This window comes from Arvicanthis niloticus, chromosome 16, assembly GCF_011762505.2.
Source record: "Arvicanthis niloticus isolate mArvNil1 chromosome 16, mArvNil1.pat.X, whole genome shotgun sequence".
Lineage (NCBI taxonomy): Eukaryota > Metazoa > Chordata > Mammalia > Rodentia > Muridae > Arvicanthis > Arvicanthis niloticus.
The window spans coordinates 44,325,973-44,348,751 of NC_047673.1; the positions used below are offsets into that span (position 1 = coordinate 44,325,973).

At 35.2% G+C, this 22,779-nt stretch overlaps 1 protein-coding gene across 1 annotated transcript in view; it reads left to right on the plus strand.

Annotated features, from left to right (window-relative positions):
- Positions 1–22,779, plus strand: part of Gpm6a (glycoprotein M6A) — a 238,771-nt gene that overhangs the window by 34,080 nt on the left and 181,912 nt on the right. The window lies entirely within an intron of this gene.

The window sequence follows — 22,779 nt, forward strand, 5'->3', positions numbered from 1 at the left end:
AGGCCTCCCCACTCCCTGGGGCCTCAAGACTCTCCAGGGTTAGGTGCCTCTTCTCTCACAGGGCCAGAGCAGGCAGTCCTTTGCTGTGTACGTTTGGGGGCCTCAGACCAGCTAGTGTATGTTGCCTGGTTGGTAGCTCAGTGTCTGAGAGATCTCAGGGGTCCAAGTTAGTTGAAACTGCTGGTCTTCCTATGGGGTTGTCCTCCTCCTCAGCTTCTTCCAACCTTTTCATAACTCAACCACAGGGATCACCACAGGGGTCCTTGACTTCAGTCCACTAGCTGCATATAAGTATCTGGATCTGTCTGAGTCAGTTGCTTATTGGGCCTCTGGGGGGGGGGGGGGGGCAGCCATGCTAGACTTCTGTCTGTAAGAACACCACAGCATCAGTAATAGTGTCAGGCCTTGGAGCCTCCCTTTGTGCTGGATCTCAAGTTGGGTCAATCACTGGACCTCCTTTCCTCCAGTCTCTTCTCCATTTTTGTCTGTGCAGTTCTTTCAGACAGGAACAATTGTGGCTCAGAGTTTTTGACTGTGGGATGGCAACCCCATTCTTCCAGTTGATGCCCTGTCTTTCTACAGGAAGTAGACTCTAGTTCCCTCTCCCCACTGTTGGGAATTTCATCTAATGTCTCCCCCTTTGAGTCCTCAGAGTCTCTCACCTTCCAATTCTCTGGTCCACTCTAGATGGTCTCCCTACTTCCACTATGAATATAGAGGAGCACGTGCCTCTGTGGGATGGTCGTACATCTTTTGGGTATATGCCCAAGAGTGGTATAACAGGGTTTTCAGGTAGATCTGTTTCCAAATTTTTGAGGAAACTGCAGATTGATTTCCAGAGTGGTGGTACCAATTTGCAATTCCACCAGCAATGGAGGAGTGTTCCTCTTTCTCCACATTATCAACGACATGTGCTGTCAACTGAGTTTTTGATCTTACCCATTCCAATTGGTGTAAAGGGGCATCTAAGGGTTGTTTTGATTTGCATTTCCCTGATAACTACGGACTTTAAGTGCTTTTTGGACATTGGAGATTCGTCTGTTGTGAATTCTGTGTTTAGTTCAATACCCCATTTTTTGATTGGTTTGTTTGATTCTTTGGAGGTTAGCTTCTTGAGTTCTTTATATATTTTGGATATTAGCTGTCTATCAGATGTGGGGTTAATGAAGATTTTTTTCCCTAATCAGTAGGTTGCCAAATGTCCTATTGACTATGTTCTTTGCCTTACAGAAGTTTTTCAGTTTTATGAGGTCCCATTTATCAATTCTTGATCTTAGAGCCCGAGCCATTGAAGTTCTGTTTAGGAAATTTCTCCCGAGTGCGAATGAGTTTGAAGTGCTTTTCCATTTTCTCCTCTATTAGATTCAGTGTATCTGGTTTTAGGCTGAGGTCCTTGATCCACTTGGACTTGTGCTTTATGCAAGGTGAGAAATATGGATCTATTTTTATTTTTTTTAACATACCGACTGCCTATTAGACCAGCACTATTTATTAAAGATGATTTCTTTTTCCATTGTATATTTTTGGCTTCTTTGTTAAAGATCAAGTGTTCCTAAGTCTGTGGTTTTATTTCTGGGTCTTCACTTCTATTCCATTGATCAATGTGTCTGTCTCTCTACCAATATCATGCAATTTTTATCACTATTGCTCTGTAGTATATCTCTAGGTTAGGGATGGTGATTTCCCCAGAAGTTCTTTTATTGTTAAGAATTGTTTTTGCTATCTTGGGTTTTTTTGTTTTTCCATATGAAATTTAGAACTGCTCTTTCCATGTCTTTGAAGAATTGTGTTGGAATTTTAATGGGGATTGCCTTGAATCTATAGATTGCTTTTGATAGGATGGCCATTTTTACTATGTTATTTCTGAGCATGAGAACGGGAGATCTCTCCATTTTCTGAGGTCTTATTTAATTTCTTTCTGGAGTTTTTGTCATACAGTACCTTCACTTGTTTGGTTAGAGTTACCCCAAGATATTTTATATTATTTATGACTATTGTGAAGATTGTTGTTTCCCTATTTTCTTTCTCAGCCTATTTATCATTTGTATAAATGAAGGCTACTGATTTGTTTGGTTTAATTTTATATCTGGCAACTTTGCTGGTTTATCAGCTGTAAAAGTTTTTTGGGTAGAATTTTGGGGTCACTTTTGTATACTATCTTATCATCTCCAAATAGTGATACCTTGACTTATTCTTTGCCAATTCTTATCCTCTTAATCTTCTTTTGTTTTCTTATTTATCTGGCTAGCACTTCGTGTACTATATTAAATAGATATGGGAAGAGTGGTCATCCTTGCCTTTCCCTGATTTTGGTGGGATTGCTTTGAGTATTTCTTCATTTAATTTGATATTGACTGTTGGTTTTCTCTATATTATATTTAAGTATAAATTTGAATTCCTGATCTCTCCATACTTTTAACATGAAGGGGGGTGTTGTATTTTGTCAATTGCTTTTTCAACACTTAATGAGATACTTATACAATTTTTATCTTTGAGTTATTTTATATAGTAGATTATGTTAAATGGAGTTTCATATATTGAACCAACCTTGCATTCTTGAGATGAAGTCTACTTGATCATGGTCAATGATGGTTTTGATGTGTTCTTGGATTCAGTTTGTTAGAATTTTATTATTTTATGTCAATATTCATAAGCGAAGTTGATCTGATGTTCTCTCTTTTCTTGTTGGGTTTTTATGTGATTTAAGTATCAGAGTAATTTTGGCTTCATAGAATAAATGAGGTAGTGTTTATTCTGTTTCTATTTTATTAAATAGTTTAAGGAGTGTTAGTATTAGTTTTTCTTTGAAGGTCTGGTAGAATCCTGTACTAAAGCCATCTGCCTCTGGGCTTTTTTTTTTGTTGTCGTTGTTCAGGAGTTTTTTAATGAAGTCTATTTCCTTAGGTGATATGGGACTTTTTAGATAGTTTACCTGCTCCTGATTTAACTTTGGTATATGGGATCTGTCTAGAAAATCATCCATTTCATCTAGATGTTTCAGGTTTGTTGAGTATAGGCTTTTGTAGTAGAATCTGATGAGTTTTTAATTTCCTCAGTTTCTGTTTTTATCTGAGCCATTGAAGTTCTGTTTAGAAAATTTCCACTGAGTGCCAATGAGTTTTTCATTTCTGATTTTGTTAATTTGAGTACTGACTCTGTGCCCTTTAGTTTGTTCGACTAGTGGTTTATCTATCTTGGTGGTTTTCCCAAAGAACCAGGTTTTGGCTTTGTTGATTCTTTGTATCATTCTCTTTTTTTAGATTTGGTTGATTTAGGCCCTGAGTTTAACTATTTCCTGCCATATACGCTTCTTGGCTGTGTTTGAATCTTTTTGTTTTAGGGTTTCAGATGTGATATTAATTTGCTAGTATAGGATCTTTCAAATTTCTTTATGAGAGGACTTAGTGTTATGAATTCTTTCTTTATTTCTTTCCTGACCACATTATCATTGAGTAAAAAGTTGTTCATTTTCCATGGGTATGTGGGTTTTCTGTTGTTTTCATTGTTATTGAAGTCTAGTCTTAGTCCATGGTGATCTAATAGGATGCATGGGTTTATTTCAACCTTCTTATATCTGTTGAGGCTTATTTTGTGACCAATTATATGGTTAATTTTGGAGAAGGTACCATGAGGTGCTGAGAAGATGGTATATTCTTTTATTTTAGCATGAAATGTTCTGTAGATATCTTTTCAATCCATTTGGTTCATAACCACTATTAGTTTTGTTGTGTCTTTGTTTAGTTTTTGTTTCATTGACCCGTCCATTGGTGAGAGTTGGGTGTTGAAGTCTCCCACTATTATTGTGTGCAGTTCAATGTGAGTTTTAGTAAAGTTTCTTTTATGAATGTGGGTACCCTTGCATTTGAGGCAGAGATGTTCAGAATTGAGACTTTCTCCTGGTGGATTTTTCCTTTGATGAATATGAAGTGCCCTTTCCCATCTCACTTGATAGCTTTTGGTTGAAAGTCTATTTTATTGGGCATTAGGATGTCAATACCCAGTTGTTTTTTGGGACCATTTGCTTGAAAGACATTTTTCCAGCCTTTTACTCTGAGGTCTGTTTTTAATTAAAAGAAGGGTTGAAAATAATGAATATATATATATATATATATATATATATATATATATATATATAATATTAATATATATATTTAAAAAAAGAAAGATGAAAACAACCACAAAGAGTAACTTCCTTAAAATGATTGGCGTTTTTGTGTTTACCTGTGTTTTTCCTATATTTCTTTCAGTGAGTTATTTTATAGCTTCCTTAAAGGACTCTGTTATCTTTATGAGATAGGACTTTAGGTCAGCATCCTGGTTTTCAGGGGTGTTGATGTATCCAGGGCTTACTGTGGTGGGAGAACTGGGTTATGATGATGCCAAAGTATATTGGCTTCTGTTGCTTTTAGTCTTACACTTACCTTTCACCATCTGTTTATCTCTGGAGTTAGCTGGCCTGGGTGTCTCTGCTGAAGCACGATTTTTGTGTCCCTGTGTTATTATAGGTCTCCTAGGAGGCCTATGGCCTTGAATGTTACAGACCTTCTGGGAGGACTCAGACTGTGGAGTTGTCAGAATGGCAGACAAATTTCTGATCTGCCTTAGGGGAAGACTGAGGCTGGAAAGGAGGTGAATTTCCAGTGAGGTGGTATGGGCCAGGGTCCTGAGTCCATTGTGCTTCTCAGGGCTCCCAGCTGCTGAGGTTGTTTGGGAGAGTCCAGAGTGCAGCTGATCTTTTGAGAGGTCATCAGACTTTTGGGTCTTTAGAGGAGCAGACCAGCTGATCGATAGCTCATCTTAAATAACATAAATGTAGAAGTACCACATGATCATCTACTGAATATTTACCAAAAGCAAATAAAATCAATGTATCACAAAAATGCCAGTCATTTTAAAGAAGTTACTATTTGTGGTTTTCATCTTTCTTTTTTTTTTTTTAAAAAAATTGTATACATTCATTATTTACAATGCTTCTTTTAATTAAAATTGTTTTATGTTTTAGGTAGATACTTAAATTCTCTCTCTCTCTCTCTCTCTCTCTCTCTCTCTCTCTCTGTGTGTGTGTGTGTGTGTGTTGTATGTCAGAAAAAAACATACATATTTGCTAAAACATTTGTCATTTCTTATGATTAAACATTCAGGTATTTCTGTTGGCTTTTATTTCAGTCATATTTCTTGAATGTAGAAAGATTGAATTTTCTTCCATTTATTCTGTGTAACAACTAGAGGGTGGTTTTTGACAGCATATTACAGAAGACTCTTTCATTTTAAAGTTGTTATTCTAATCAAGTTTATTATGTATTCAGACACTAATTATACTCTTTCGTGATTTATCACACTTGTAGGCATGCAAAATTCAGTCTCCATATGAGAACAAATCTTGGTTTTCTTGTTTGACAAGGGATTAGAATAGCTTTTTGTAAGGACTGTAGCAAGAAGCTGTGATTGTCATGTGAAATCAAAATTTGCTTCAATATAAGACATGCTGCCTTTTGGGAACATTGGCACTGTGGCAAAGTGGACCTACAATTGTAGGCAAATACCACATAGTTTATTTCATTATATGATCTAGATTTGGAAGAATGGACTGGTAATATTTCCAGAATGATTAGATATCTGGAAACTTATTTTTTTGGCCAAAGTAAAAGAAAGAGTATTATCTCTTAAGACTATGTTTTAAGCCATTTATTCTAAGCTACCATGAAAAGAAATTTTAAAGTAGATTTTGAAAATTGTTTTATGGCTTCCACTGGCAGTAGTTTTGAAAATACATTTTAAATATAATTATAGTTTGTAAACTAATGTTTCATGATAGAATAAAAACCTTGCCTCTGAATGAACAACCATTTTCTAAACTTGGAACATTTTTCCTGTTCTTTCTTTCTTTCTTTCTTTCTTTCTTTCTTTCTTTCTTTTTTTTTTAATTGGTTAGGATTTAGAATTGTTAGGTGAATTGTGCCATTTAAGTATTTTCTTTGGCTCAACTAACTTTTTACTGGGAATGAAAAACTGAATAATATTCCAAAATTCCCATTACCTCTGAAACAATATGAAAATATTGATGATAAACTATTATTAGTTTTAATTTAAGATTTTTAATCATAAATATACATGTGTGGAGAGTGTGATTTGAGCATATGAGTGCCATTCTTATGGAGACTAGAAGAAGAAATCATGTCTCCCAGAACTGGAGTTACAGGCAACTGTGAATCATGCAGTGTGAGTGGTGGGAACCAAACCTTAGTCTCTGTATGAATAATATACACTCCAACCATGAGCTATCTCTTCATCCTTCAAAGCTATTATTTTGATTTATCCTGTGCTTTAGAAACATTATTAAAATTTCACCTCACCTTGGTCATGTATTGACCTGTTTTGTAATATTTACAGTATTTATTATTCACTAATTTTACAACATTAGGGACTAAACTCATGGCTTTGCATAAGCTAGGAAGTATCTAAATTTTAGGCTAGAACAAGGAAGTGGGCTTCAGACCTAAAAGTAACTTTGTGCTAGGACAGGGAAGTTGGCTCAGATATTTTGGTCATACTGATAAGCCCCTACAAACAGTGATCACAGGAGTGTTAACGGAATTTTGTTTCTTGCCTTGCTTGTTCTTTGACTATTTGTATTTATTGTCTTGCTCTTTCTTGACTATTTGCATCTATTTTATTGCTAGTTCCTTAAACTAGAACTGATCTTAATATTCATATGTAATTAAAATGATATTATGATACCTTATATATGATATCTTAATATTCATATGTAATTAAAATTAAAATGTTTCCACAACATCATACTAATGCAGAACTAGCAAGAGCACATAAGATGCCACCCTAGTCTAGCACAAACATATGTGGTTCCAGGAAGTCTGATATTGAAGAGTGGCCTTCCAGGGATAATAAGTTTCTCTTCCTGCTAATGGAAACAGATTCCTCAGTATTTTCTCTTTTATTATGCAGTTTTGTTGTTGTTATTGTTACCAAGTTGTAGAGTTTAACATTCCACATCTTAATAATTACTTGGTATAAAGTGCTTCCTTATTACTGATTAAAAGTAAGACCAGATGCTTTAATCATGATGAAAACCAGAGGTAGGTTTAAAGCAAGCAATTTTTCTTTTAAATTGAAAATTTCCAAGTAAAATATGCACGAGAAGACTTTATATTACCTCTGTGTTGCCCAAAACATATTATAGTTAACTTTACATTTGAGTATATATATTAAACATGGGTTTTATTTCTTGATATATTCATTTACCTGAACTTTTTTTTAAAAAAGATCCCAACAGTTTACTACTACTGTTATTATTGATACTTCTTTTATTTCAAATTAAGAGTTAGTAAGTTGTGCAGTTGAGACTTGAAGCTCTGTCTCTTGGCTCCATCCGGTTATCATTTTGTAACTTTTGAAATATTTTCAGGGAATGGTTCGAGAAATCAAAGGACTTAATTCAATGAAATCAGCTACTTCTTCAAAAGAGCTAGATGTATTTTCCTTTCTCCTGTGGCCTCCAGAAAGAGTAGAAGTTTTTATCTCATTGGTATAAAGAGAAAGGTCAGTCCCAGTTTTTGTTTGAAAAGTACAGATGTCAAATGTAGGCTTTGTCTAAGTTATGCTAAAAATCAAGGCATTTATTTAACTTCCGGGCATTGTCTTTTGAAACAAAGGGTGATTTATCTTCACCTTTCAGACTCTGTCTGAGGAAAGATTGTGGGATTCCTGTCAGATTCTCTAATCTAGGGTGAGAATGCATTTAGTAATCACTGTCTCAGGCCCTCTTCACAGTAACATTTTTAGGTCCTCCTAATTTCTAAAGTATTTTCTCAGCACTTCTTATAACTGGCTTCAGTCCTTATCTCTCTTTTCTTAGCTACTACAAGGTTTTGGTATTCACTATCAGAGAGCCAGGAATGTATTGCTCTTTTGCTAGTTAAAACAAAATAGCGTAAGTTCAAATAATTTTCAAGGCTTAAGAAAATGAAGGGATATGATATTTTTATAGTGATAGAAAGATGGCTGGACTACAAAAGCTTGGCTTGTTTTTTGGAACTATTTTACAGAATGACAATAGTCTCAAAAGATAGAAGGATGTCATTATTCTTTCTTGACTCAAAGAAAAGACAAACGATGTCCCTAACTCTTTCTAGAGTTGACTCAACTTGTTCTTCAAGGTTTAATAATTTTTATGATTTTTCTAGGATTTCATTGACTCTTAAAACAGTCGTCAATTACACTGAGTTTGGCTCTACTGATAGCTAGCCATTAGTCCTCATACCCCTTAAATATTTTAACTGCATTTGGTTTTGTTCCACTACCCTTATGTTCCAAGTGAAACTTGTGACAAGAACAGATCCAGAAAACGGCTTAAGTTCTTACCGTTATGGAATGTGTGAGCTATAGTTTGCAGTGAGGTGGCTTAGCAACACAGACAACATATATAACCATTAGAGCATTGCTGTGAACTTTGTGAGCTGTTAAAATTGTCCTATATTTCTTCTGTCAGCTATCAGAAGCTGGGCCTAAAGTAGGCATCGAACACTTCAAAGGTAGGCAGTGGAACCAGGAACATGCGTTTGAAATCTTATTCTAATTTAATTGTTTCAAATTTAAATAGCATCGTGGGACTATTGTCTGTCTAACTAGATAGGGAAGTCCTAGACATTTCTCTTTAGAAAAAAATCATGTGTATCTGAGTGAGAGAAAAATAATCTAAGGAGATTTCACTGGACAAATTTATCTTATCAAAAGATGTAGGTTTTCCGTGTTTATGGTGACTGTTAAGTGATGTTTGAAAGACAACCAGGTTAGCAGTCTATGTGGTAGTTTGAATATACAGCATAAGTCTTCCCATGTCCCATTGGCCTAACTCTATGTTAGCAGTCACCATGGTAGTTTGAATATACAGCATTTAAGTCTTCCATGTGTCCCATTGGCCTCAAAGCTATACAGTGCATCATAATAAAAAAAAGCAGTGATATGATATCATATCAACTAATAATGATGAGAGTTAAGGGAAATATCTGCCACAAACAGCTTTGCACACAATAAAATTTATACTCCCTAATTCTTTATTCTGCAAATCATAAAGCAGATATAATTCAGGTTTCTAGAAATGCTTCTTCCTGAGCCATTTTTATTAATTGCACAGATTACTGCTTCTTTGAAAATGTTTCTCTGTGGGAAATTGTCAAGAATTCCAAGAAATATATCTATAAGTTTGTCACAGCAATACTACAATCCTGGGACTGCTTTAATGTAGAAGAAATCTGCCTTCTTTTGATAGATAAGCCTTTTTATTTTATACAATTTAGGATTGTATACATTTAAAAAGCATGCTCTATTTTTGAGTGGGGGAAAATAGAATCTTCCTGTTACGTAAGTCTTATAACAAGGGAATTTATTTACTCTTAATTACTCTTATTTACTCTTGCATTATGCATTAGACCCCCTGAGACTGGAATTACAGATGGCTGTGAGCTGTGGTGTGGGTGATGAAAACTGAACCTGGATCCTATGAAAGAGCAGCCAATGCTCTTCACCTCTAAGCTCGCGCTCTCCGGCCCTTGCTCTATCATGCAGTAGCATGACTGGACTTACAAGTGAACAGGATGGCTGGTTATTTATTTATTTATTTATTTATATTTATTAATTTGTTATTAACTAATGTTTTTATCTTGAGAATATGTACATTTTGCTGCATATATATATATATATATATATATATATATATATATATATATAAAATGCTTCACTGTGTGCCTGTTCAGAAGTCAGGAGAGTATATCAGAGTTACAGACAGCTGTAAGCCAGCATTTGAGTGTTAAGAATTGAATACAGGTTCTGTGGAAGAACAACTAGTGCTTTTAACTGCTGAGCCACCTCTCCATTCCCTATTTATTTATTCTTTTTCATTTGTAATTTACTTTAACTAAAATATAATTTCTCTCTTTCCTCTCTTTCCTCTATCTGCTCTCATGGCCCCTCTCCCTCACAAATTCATTTCCTCCTTTTATTTATTATTCTTACATATGCACATAGATAATCACATATGCATAAATATATAAATAAATCTCTTGAGTCCCTTTAGCGTTGCTTGCATGTATGTTTTCTGGACTGACTACTTGCTATTAAATAATGAATTAGAGAGCTCATTCTTGTGTTTAGCATTTCTTAATTGCTTAATTTTTGTCTATGGCTGGGCTGTATGAAATTTCTCGTTACATGTTAGCATGACTATTGATGGTGTATTTCTTCAGGTCTTGTTTAGGCAGCCATATTGTTATGGTATTACGTGTGAAGCTTCTGTGTTACTTTTAGGAGACACAAATCTCAAAATAAACTTTCTGTTCCTCTGGCTCTTCCAATCCTTTTACCCCCACCCCAGCCCCTTTTCCAAGATGTTCCCTGAACCTGTTATGCTAGATTGTGGCTACATAATTTCATGTGAGCTATTCCAAGATTAGTTGTTCTCTACATTTTAGACCAGTAGTGGGTTTTTGTTTGTTTGTTTGTTTGTAATGTTTGGCATCTGCTACACAGAGAAGTTTCTTTGACAAGAGATAAGCGCTACAGGATGATGAGCTACACACATATCAGGACTTCTTCTTTAAAATATTTTTTTTTAAAATTGTATTAATTAATTAATATACCACACAGGTCCTTTGCATAACAATTACGACTTCCAGGTCTGTGTGGGATTCATGAGAGGGTGAATGAGTGGATCTCTGCATCCGTCTGTTTGGGGGCTTTTCTTTGGCTTCTTTTCTTCTGCTTGTTTTGTCTTACTCGTGTGTACTTATTTTTATTTAACTTATTATATTATATTTTATTATTATCCCATAGAAGCTTGTTTTCTAACGAGAAACAGAAAAGGTATTGATCTGGATGAGAGGGCAGAAGGGTAGGAACTGGGAGCAGTAGAAAGAGGTGAAACAGTAATCGAGACGGGGGAAAAATCCATTTCCACTAAAGAAAAGAAAGATAAGTATTTACAATGCAGTTAGCTAGGATACATATGTAAAGTAGGGTTTCTTCTGAGATATGTAACTCACCAACTGCAAGTGGTTGTCTAGATTATATGGGTGATTTCTCTCTTGTTGAGAAGCCCTTAAGTCAAGTTGGGTAGCTGTTGGTTACCGTAAAGACACAAGTCACATTGCAAGCTTTAAGGGTATCTTCCAGTTCTGGTCATTGTGGGGCTCTCATGCATGACAGCTAGTTTGAACTATTTATTGCTTCTGTCCCTTGACAGCTTGCATAACACCCTCCAGTTTGATAGAAGCTAGTCCTCATAGAGGGGAATTTTAGATCCAGATAGAGTCTTATAAGTCCTGTGTCCAGTGTACATGGTGTCTTCATCAACACTGACTAATATTCAAATTCTAGGAGGCAAACAAGGAAAACAAATAACTTATATTGTTTTTAAGTCTCTTGGACTCCTCCACCAACAATTTGAAAAAAGAGTTTCTCTTGCCTAACAGTGCAGTTTTTATAAGATAGTCTATGGCTCTTGGTGGAAGCATTATCACTCCAAGTGACATAGCTTCATTTAAACTGTACACATATTAATACATATACATTTATATTCATTGCATGTAATTTTTGATAAATATAAAATAATACAATTATTTATTGCTGTTTCAAATAGCCTTAGTGTTATTGATCCCCTTTCCCTCTCTCTTCTAGCCCAAACTAGATTCTAAGTCACCATGGATCCCAGGCTCACTGGAAACTCATGAAAAATCCTCCTGCTGTAGCCGCTCAAGCAGTGGGATTATAAGTGAGAGTTACCACACCTTGTTCGTTATCTATTAAAATAATGATTTTATGCTTGTTGGGAAGCTACTTGTACAAATATTTGCATGAAAGAAAAATATCTGTGGAATGGATGGAGGATGAATACTTCCTAGTATTTCTAGTTACATGTTACTTGGGTTGAAGAACTTTTAAATTTTTCTTATACTGAGAAAGCAGAAGCTACAGAAACTACTGTGTACCCTCAGCTCCTTGTTAAAGTGACTAGCTAGGGAAATAATTGAATATCACTTCCACCCATTTCCTTAGGGGCCATCCATTTTGCATCCATTGCCTTATGCTAAAGTTCTCTGTGTTAATCCGTCGCGCTTTCAGAGCACTGGAGATTAACATTTTTGTCATCTAACCTTGTTGTATTAAATACGCAGAAACAAACTGCCCCAGAGCTCCATATGGATTATATTCCCTTTGACTTAAATATCTGCTTTCATGGTATTTTAGTCCCAATGATTTAACTCCTATATTTAAGAAGTATTTTACTAATATGGGTCAGGTAAACCTTGATTTATATAGATGTGTATTTTTAAAAAAATAACTGCTTATACTTATCCTCCATTTCTATCTTAGGTGTTTTTAATACATAACCAGTCATCATTTTGAAAACCATTCAAACTAGGTGGGTGGTATCTGCCCCTTTTTAGTTAAGGACATCTGTGCTTCAGGAAGTTGATCAGTCAATTAGAAGGGTGAAGGGGCATTCCAGGAGAAGGTAATTTCACTTACTGTTACATTCTTCTCCTATCTAATTAGCAACTCATGGATGGACATCATGGACATCACTACCTATTTTTAATGTTTGATCTCCATCTTTAGTTCTGTACTGAGGGAACAATAATTGATCATGCTTTGCTCTTTTATTTACTTTATAAATAAATATGACTTTATAAATCATATTTTATAAATAAACATTATTGTATAGATCATATTTATAAATAAAATATGATTTTATTTTTTCTCATAGTATAACTAGGCACATGCATTTATAAAATATTAAAATGTTGTAGAAAGCAAATAAGTTAATATGGTTGTCGCAGTATACTGAATTCCCCACCATAACCATAGATTTTATTATTAAATGAATTGCTTTTTTTAATGATAAGGTTTTGTATGCGCTAAGATTTTCTCAGTGAAATTTTACTTTTTTTTCTTAACTAAACAATTTGTTGTTTTGGTGCTTATATGTTTTTCTAATATTAAGAATTTTGCTTCATGTACAGATTTGTACAAGCCTACTAAATATCAGCAAAAATCTTCTAGTTTCTATTTCATCCAACTATCCTTTTCTCCCATTTATTTATTTATTTATTTATTCACTTTACATCTGAATGTCAGCCCCTCCTCTCCGCCCAATCCCCACTTCATGCAGCCCCTCCCCCATCATCCATCTCTCTTAATGTAGGAGACTATATAATTTTAAAGCACATTGAATACAATGCCACCTTTTCCAGGAATGTGCTGAATGTGGAGAATGAGAGGGTACTGTTGAGTACTGCCAGCTTACCATAACCTTTCTCTGATGGATTCTAGGAGAATCAGCTAGCAGACACACCCTCATACCTTTATTGGTTCCAAGGAATTTCTTTCTGAGGTCAGGCCTTGATAAGAAGAGACAAGAGGTGCTAGGTACAACTCAGTGTAATATCGGTTAAGGAGTTCATTTTTCAAATTGAAGATAAACAACCATGTTTATACAAAATGTTTGCCAGGCATACCTAAATGTCATTTTAAGGTGAGATATAAAAAAATACATATCCCTTGACTCTTAATTAAAAGATACATTGCTTTTCTTATTTTTTTAAAAAAAACTGACTTTCTTACTATAAATAAGAGAAAATACAGAAAAGCAAGAAAAAAAGAAAAAGAAAAATTCTTTGTAATCACATCATTCATCACTCACTGCTTTTAGTGAGTATTTACTTTGGAAATCTGTTAAGATATGTTAGGCTCATGTGGAATTTTGAATTAGTTTCTCCTTTTAGGTCTTGCTGCATGATTCCTTAGTTGTATAGAAAGAGGTTTTGTTGTGGCAAAGAGATTTGCAGATATGCATTTCTAGTCTTGTGTCACCAAATGCAGTTTTGTGGACAGAACAAGAAAAAAAATGCCTCAATAGGCTGATGACTAACACCTGACAAAGTATATTTTCAACCAGAGTCTGGGTAGTTTAAAGGGTAGACACCTAATTGTCACAGTTCTGGTGACAATGCTGGCTTTTGGTAAGTCCTCTCTTCCAGATGACTCTCCTCTCATTATAGCCTACAGGGCAGAGTCAAGAAAACATCATTTTACTGGTTTCTTTTTACATGAGATAGTCTATCCCTTTTACAACTGTTCTCATTTTTGGATTAATTATATACATTCCAAAGCCCCAGCACATTCTATTGTCACAACAGGAAGTATAATTTAGCATATGTCTGATGGGACTACACAAATGTTTAATCCATAGCATGAAGATACCAAATTTGAAAAGGGATCACAAAGGACAACCCTTCTTCATAGGTCTTCTAAGCTACAAGTGATTGGTTCAGTTACTAACTCTCAAATGGGGTGCAGTTGGGAAGTCAACTGCGACCCCAGCACAAGCTTCTTATGTCTAGCAACTGTTTTGGCAAGAAAGAGCAGAGCTTCATCCTTCAGTTTCATATGCTAATGCATTCAAACACTTAGCAGTTCCCCAAATGTGTATTATGTTCCAAGGAGTTTGAGGAAAAATATACAACAGGATGAGAAACACAGTCGATGATTTTCATTTTTTTTTCTAAACGGATATAAAAGCCTACAAACAAAAGAATAGAAACTAAAAACCTGCAAACTGGAAAATACAGTGCACTTGAAAAAAAATATTCATGCCTGAGTTTTAATAATGAACAATGAAGCTGTTAAGTCATTAGACAATTTATATTTTATGTGGCTAATGTATGCTCATTATTACTATGGTGTGGGAAGGCCTCCTATACTAGCCATTTATTTTGAAAAAAACAAACGAGGTGATGAATGTAAAAGCCTTTGCAGGATGTATACTTTAAGACATATAGTTATTGGGAATAATTTGAAAATGCATGTGGATACCTGGTATGCTTTTCATAGTTGCTCATTTTAAACATATCATTTGTTTTTTGAGGTTTTTAACGATTATGAAACAAGGAAACATTTTAAAATTAATTTCTCCAGTAGCTGTTTTCCCTCTAGTGGTTGCTGTGGAAATCACATGAAAGATGTCTAATATTCAGATGAAAATGAAACAGACCAAACGGGACAGCAGATGTCCTGAAATATTGAGATGGCAGAATGAGGTATACAGACAAAAACGATCTAGCTCTGTTTTAAGTTTATTCTACGACCCTCAGGTTTTTGAAAATTAGGAAAAACTGTACTACTTTTATCATACCCAATGGGTTTCAGTGAAGATTGGGGTTAAGATGTCCTGTCTCAGGTTCAGGAGGAACAATGAGACCATACACTCTCCACTCCCTCACACATACACACATACATGCTACATACGGGAGCACATTTACTAACAGGAACCTACTGGGTTTTTTTGTTTGTTTGTTTTGTTTTGTTTGTTTTTTTGATTTCCTGATCTGGCTTCAAGTCCAACAGCAATCTCTGTTGTCTCTGCTACTGGCATCTATGTGAGTATGCGTATTTGTGCACTCTCTCTCTTCCTCCCTCCCTCCTTTCCTCTTTTTCTCCCTCCCCCATCTCTTCCCCTCTTTTTCTCCTGTCTCCCTCTCTCTTTCTCTCCTTTCCTCCCCTTTACCTATATGAGGCTGTTCCTCCACCCACTCACCCACTCCCTCCTTACCCCTTTAACATCCCCCTTTGCTGGAGCATCAACCTTCCGTCTCCTCCAATTGATGTCAGATAAGGCCATCCTCTGCTACATATGCAGCTGGAGTCATGGCTCCCTCCATGTATAATCTTTGGTTGATGGTTTAGTCCCTGAAAGCTCTGGGTGGGTCAGTTAGTTGATATTGTTCTTCTTAGGGGAATGCAATCCCCTTCATCTCCTTCGGTCCTTCCCCATTTCTTCCATTGGTGTCCCCTGGTTCATTCCTATGGTTGGCTGTGAGTATATGCATCTATATTTGTCAGGCTCTGACAGTCTCTTAGGAAACAGCCATATCAGGCTCCTGTCAGCAAGCACTTCTTGGCATCAGTAATAATGTGAGGGTTTGGTGTCTGCAGATTGGATGGATCCCAAGGTGAGGTGGTCAGGTGGTCCCTGCATGCTTTTTTTTTTTTTTTTTTTTTTTTTTTTAAGTCTCTATTCTATTTTTGTCCCTATCTATCCTATGGACAGGAACATTTCTGGGTTTAAAATTTGGAGATGTGTGGGTGGCCCTATCCCTTAACTGGGTGCCATGACTTTCTACTAAAGGTGGTCTCTACAGGTTCTATCTCCCCTTGGTTGGGTATTTCCGCTAATGTCGCCTCAGTTGGGTCCTGGAAGCTTCTCACTGCCCTGGAGTCTGGGACTTTCTAGTGGCTATTTCAGTTCCCCATCCCCTTGTGCTACATGTTTCTATTCAATTTTCTGACCTCTGTACTTCTCTCCTGTCCCTTCCAATACTGTCCTGCGCCCCTCCCCTTTCTCCAACAGCTTCAACTGATGCAGGAAGATTGAAATAATTTCAGCATTATTTAATGCTACTAACTCACTGTGAGACTGGGTCCAAGAATGGAAGTTTGGTGAGACCGACTTATTCATGATAGCATTATCAGAGGTAAAACAGGAGTTCAACACTGGAACGGAAGACAATGCCAATGTCGATGGGTGGGTAGAAAATTGATGAATGGGTTTTATTTGTTTAATAGATTTTCTGAAACCCTGAAGAGTTTTGGTGCTCTGTTTTTGTTGAGATTCAGTCCTCCATGTTGGGAAACACTAACATCCTCATTAACTTCCCATTCAGATGAGGTTTGTTAGAGTTTTACAATCTTTATTTATAATTGTTCCCATTAACTCATCAAATAAACAAGAGAAAAAGGCTTACTGAGATATTTTTATACTATGTAATAATGTTTCAGTCCTCTTTAGTTAATTTAATTTGATTTTGTTTTTAGTGGAATTCAACTTCTTATATTTGTATAATAATATAATCTGAATTAAAGGATTTTTAACTGACATTTATTGTTATTTCATTTTGTTTTGTGTTCCATAAACACTTATAAATTTGATCACATCATAGTATCTCCTAGCTTTAATAAGCAATTAGAAAACAAAACCTAACTTCCTATTAAAGGCTTTCTTCTTTGTATAAATTATTGGTTATTTTCTGAATCTTATAAGTGAATATTGATTACATCATATCCATCTCTTTCTCCTTCCAACTCCTTCTCTGTATCTACAGTCTCTTTGATATTTATAACTTTTTCTTTATTTGCCTTTCTCTCTCTCTCTCTCTCTCTCTCACACACACACACACACACACACACACAAAGAAAGAGGCTATCAACTTGATAGTTTGGGGCTTGGGAGAGGTTGGAAATACAATACCTGAGAGGGGCTTGAAGGAGGAAAAGGAAGGTGAAAGGTGACATAACTATTTTGACTAAAATGTATTTGAAATAAAAAAAAAAAACAAAAATTGGAATAAAGTTGCATCATATATCAAATAGACCTAACAGATGTTTACAGATTATTATTGGTAGATGATCCTTTTGATATATGCCTCTATTCTTTTTATTCGTGTGTATTCTTCATACACAGCCTAGTACATCCCCACTAAAGTTTCCCCTTCCTCTACTCCTCCCAATCAGCCCCTGGAACCTTTCCTCTTCCCTAGATCCACTACTTTATTTCCATTTCTTTTTATAAATAAGCAGCCATTTTTTTCTTCCCTTGTAGTTCTTTTTTGAAAATCTGGTAGAATTCTACTGTGAATCTGTTTGATATAGGCAGTTTCATTAGGAAGGCTTTTAGTTACCATTTCAATCTTTGTATTTGCTATGGTTCTGTTAGACTGTTGATTTAATCTTTGTTTAACTTTGGTGGTTTGGGCAAATCTACAAATTCTTCTATTTCTTTTAAATTTTTAACTTAATGAAAATTTTAAAGTGTTCTTTTATAATGTTCTTACTTTCTTTAGTGTATGTCAAAATTTTTCCCTAATTATCTCTTATTTTGTTAATTTGGGTCATATCTTTTTTTTTCTTGTTAATTGAAATCTGTTGATCTTGTTTATCTTATCAGTGAACCAGTGCTCAGATTTGTTGACTTGATTTTTGGTTTTTGTTTTCTCTCTTTGTTTTTAATTTTCTGCTCTGAGTAGTCTTATTTCTTCCCATCTACTGTTCAAGATTTTGGCTTGTTTATATTTTTCCAAATTCTCAAGTGACATCATTAAGTAATTTTTATTCCTAGCAAGACAAGAACCACTATCTAGTCACTCCAGATAGGTAAACAATGACATACCAAAAGGAAGAGAGAGAGAGAGAGAAAGAGAGAGAGAGAGAGAGAGAGAGAGAGAGAGACAGAGACAGAGACAGAGCCCATAGGTAGTTTAATGAGGTTATTTACTGAAGCAGAAATGACTCAAAAACCCATCCAATATGGGTGACAGCTCACAAAAGTTGGAAGCCTGGAGTTTATTACACAATTTGCAGGCAGCTTGACAGGTTGTAGACTGTCTAGTATGCGAAACTGAGGTGGTCTGGACCTCATCCAGTAACTGCCAGTCTCTGGTTCTTCTATGGAGTCTCTGTTTCTTCTGGTTTGAGTCTTCTGTAGTCAGATCAACTCTTTTGTAACTGTCTCTCAGCAGTAGTTGCTGCTTAAATGAGTTTGGGGAGTGAGGGACCTTGTGAATGTTCAGTTTCAGTGACTTTCTAAAGCTCTCTAGTTGTTTACTTCAGTGAATTCAACAGCTTTCTTCCCTACAGGATGGACTGCTTCACAGCTCCCTAGAACATCCTGTTGTTCTAAGAACACCTCCCATTTTAACATGCTGAGTCTTAAAGAGCTTCCCTGCAGAATGTAATGTTTCAATCTCTGAGGAAATTGCTACACAACTGAGCTCTTTCTGGTTTCTTAATGTAGCTAAATTATAAATTTAGCTTCTTAGAATTGGTTTCATTTGTCCCTTGGTTTTGTTGCCTTGTGATTCCTTTTCTTTTATTCCAAGATTTTTTTTTTTTAAAAAAGATTTCTTCTTTGACCCACTCATCATCCGTTAATGTATTATTTACTTGCATGAATTGAAGTAAATCCTAGAAATTTGTTGTTCATTAACGTTAAGCTTGATGGCATTGTAGGTTATTTCACTTTCCCTAAACTTGTTATGATTATGTATGTGTATGTTTTACTATGGGATCTATTTTGGTAAAGCTTATGTGGGCTGATGAATAGAATGTAATTCTTTAGTGTTGGGTAGAACACTTTGTAGCTATCTGCTAGATCCATTTTGTGTATAGTCATTTAATTGATACTTCTGATTACGTTTTTGTTCAGATGTCCAATTGATTGGAGAAATTAGTTTGGTGAAAACATCTACTATCAAGTGTATCTGTGCTTTAAAGTTCAGTAAAATGCCTTTTATAAAATGGTGTGCCAGAGTTTGGTTTATATTTAAGATAGTATTGTCTTCTTTGTTAACTGTTCCCTCGATTAGAAGTGTCCTTCTTCATGTCTTCTGAATAATTGCAGTTTAAATTCTATTTTGTCAGATGCTAGGGTAGTAACGCTTGCTTCTTTCCTGGTCCCATTGCTTTGAATACTTTTTTTTTCAGTACTTTCCCTTTAAATGGATGCTTATCCTTGAAGGTGAAAAGAGTTCCTTACAAACAAACAAACAAACAAACAAACATAATTGTGTTTTCTCAGTCATCACCCAGGAGTTTATTCTTATCATTGAGGTGTTTGTTCACATCTTCTTTAAAGCCCTTGACTTCTTTGATGATATTTATACATTTACTTTAAGTTCTGTAGCCTGAGGTTTATCACAGGTGATTCTTATTGAACACTATTTCTATAGGACTGATGAGTTTGTGGAGGGGAAATATAATGTCTTTGTCTCTTTTATTCTTTATGTTTTTGTGATATGACCTGGACATGTGGAATTCTTCTATTAGTTGTGTCTTTGGTGTGAGATTTTAGCCTGCTTCTAAGTGGGTCAGTGCAAGAGATGCACAACCAAAAATATGCCTTGGAGTATGGAGATGGTACAGGCCATCAAGGTTCCAAAAAAACTCTCCAAGCAAGGTAGTACATGAGCTGCATGTACTGAGCTAAGCCTGGGAGTGTAGAAAAGAGTCAGGGTAGTCAGTGTTTCTGGGAAACTCACCTGGAAAGACAGGCACAGCATGTGCATATCAAGAGATACACAGATTGAAATCATGGTGCAGTTAGGCTTGGTTCTTTGCAAATGTACCAGGTGAATTTGATGCAGCTGAGATTGGTGACCAGAGGTAGGTGGTAGAGTATGGGCATTGCACTGAAAGGTCTTTAATTAGTTCTCATTTGACCTCATCGGTTTAGACTAGGAAAGACACACAAAGGCTACGAAATTGGGATGTCTGAAGTATTTAAATTGTAGATCTGTATCTAAGGACTGCAGTGGAAAAGATCCATAGAACACACTGTGTTGCTTTTTTTTTGTTTTGTTTTGTTTTTCTGTTCATGTTAGTTGTCTGGTTATTGTAATCAATTACTTCATCTGATAACGAGATAGGTGGTTTTGCTGAAATTTGTGGTAAAAAGACTAACATTCTAAAAACTGAATTCCCTGCTTAAATTTCCTGCTCTGTCATTTTCTTCATTCAGCCTTTTGAAAGCCTGCATATTTATAAGAGTGCTCCCTTGATCATAATTCTAAAGAACGACATGATCTCTAAATGTAATAACAATTCAGATTTGCTCAGCCTGCTACTCTGTGTGTATGAATTTAAGGAACAATACATGATAATGCATGGTAAGGAATTATAATAAAATGGATAAGCAGTTTATAGATCATTCTGTTTATAACAGACTTTTTAAAATAAATAGATTTTAAAAAATAGCTCATCATTGATTTATTCAGGCTTTTTTCTTTTGCACTAATCCTTCCTTTCACTTGTTACCATAGTTACTGGTTTAATCATGATGCACAGAACCATTTCTAATTACAGTAGGTGCCAGCACAAAAATTAATTCATTGCATATCTTAGGCCACAAACAGCTTGTAGCTTGTTTTTTTTTTTTTTTTTTTGATACTTTATTCGCAAGTATTCTGAAAAAGACATGCGTACATAATTTTAAACATGTTATAATCTATTTGTCATTAAAAAGAAAATCTCTAATGTGGCTATAGTGAAAATAACCAATAAAACAAAATTTAAGAGATAAGCATTATTACAAGTAAGATATTGTCCTTAATGTGCCAAAAGCAATGGATTGGATCCTTGCTCATCAGATGTTAATCCTCTAGAAATCAAAATTGCTAGATTATTGTGACTAAGCATTTGAAGCAGAAAATCATTATTTAAGCACTAAAACTGATTTCCTCAAATATGGATGTTTCTTTTTGGTTTTTAAAATATGTTGCACATCACTTAGCACACTCAGGTTTATTTTTTGGATTTAAACTCTTATTAGAGTCAAGAGACTCTTCCAGTGTCATTCAATGAGATGCTGGATGACGAACAATCAGACCTGGCATCATTGCTTCTGTCCTATAAAAACTGAGAGTACAGATATAGTCAAAGAAGCCATAAAAATGTAGACATTTTTCTTCATTTCATTATCACTTTGTAAGTGAACAGCTATTATGTAATATAAAAATCAACAAATAGATGTTAGATTACAATCATTTGCATGCATCTTATTTTACAGGTTTTTGTGAATGTCACAGACGAACACTACATCTATGTCACTTCTGCCCCTCAACCTTCCTCCTGTCTCACTCTTTAGCACAATTTCACATTCCTTAATGTTATAGTACTATTATTCTAGCATTGAATTTCATTTCTTCCTTAGTAAAAGGCTTGATGAGAAATTTGATTCATTACTTTCTGTCACAAATTTACCACATATCTTTTGCTTAGGTCTAAAAGCATAGCTTTCTGTTGATTGTTCAAGGTATGAAGATAGGTCTCTGTTCCTTGGACTCAAATTATGAGAGGGAATCAAATCAAACACTAACAATGAGTTATATACTTAGTCTCCTTGTTATCCTTATTTTAAAATCACTAATGGCATTATTTATGAGGCAGCTTTTGTATCTGAATATTTATATACAGTATTTGAGAAACTATATGGTGTTTTGGGGATCATTTCTGACTCTAAAATGTCTTATATTTTCAGTTATTTCCAATTTCACTGGTGAAACTGGTCACACTGACAAAAAATATATTTCTATTGTTAGGGAATAAATGAACCTATATTATGTTCCCAGACCTAGCAAGGGATTTTTGTGGTCATGTTTGCATTTTCCCATAAGTATCATGTACAGCTAGGAAGGAGGCTATTGGCTCCAATTTTTCTGTTGGAGAAATTTATGATTACTAAATTATAAATGTTATGGGTCCATTAATATAAAGCACATAGAAAAAAATCAAAACAAAAATCTCTTTCTATCTAGCATTACCCTGCCATAAGTCTAGCATACAGTATATATCCACCGAGATATGTTTCATTGTGAGCTAAATATTGTCTTCTAGTTGTCTTTTGTTCTGATTTTTTTTTTTTAAATCTGGTAAACTTCAAGTACAATTAATGGACACAGATACTGAGTTTATTATGTTGTTAATGGAAATGGCTTTTAAAATTAGTGAGCTATTTAGCCAGCACGTGAGTTAGTGGAGAGTGGCCTCTCTCTAATTTGGGAAGAAGTATTTATTGGCTTTTTCAAGCAATATTTTTAACTTGCTCAGCAGTCAACATAAATCAGCCAAGAAAGCACCATTCTATTAATTGACTGTACTTATTTGAGATGAAAGACTTTTAATTTCAATAACAAATTTTGCATCAGGAGCACAGACTAT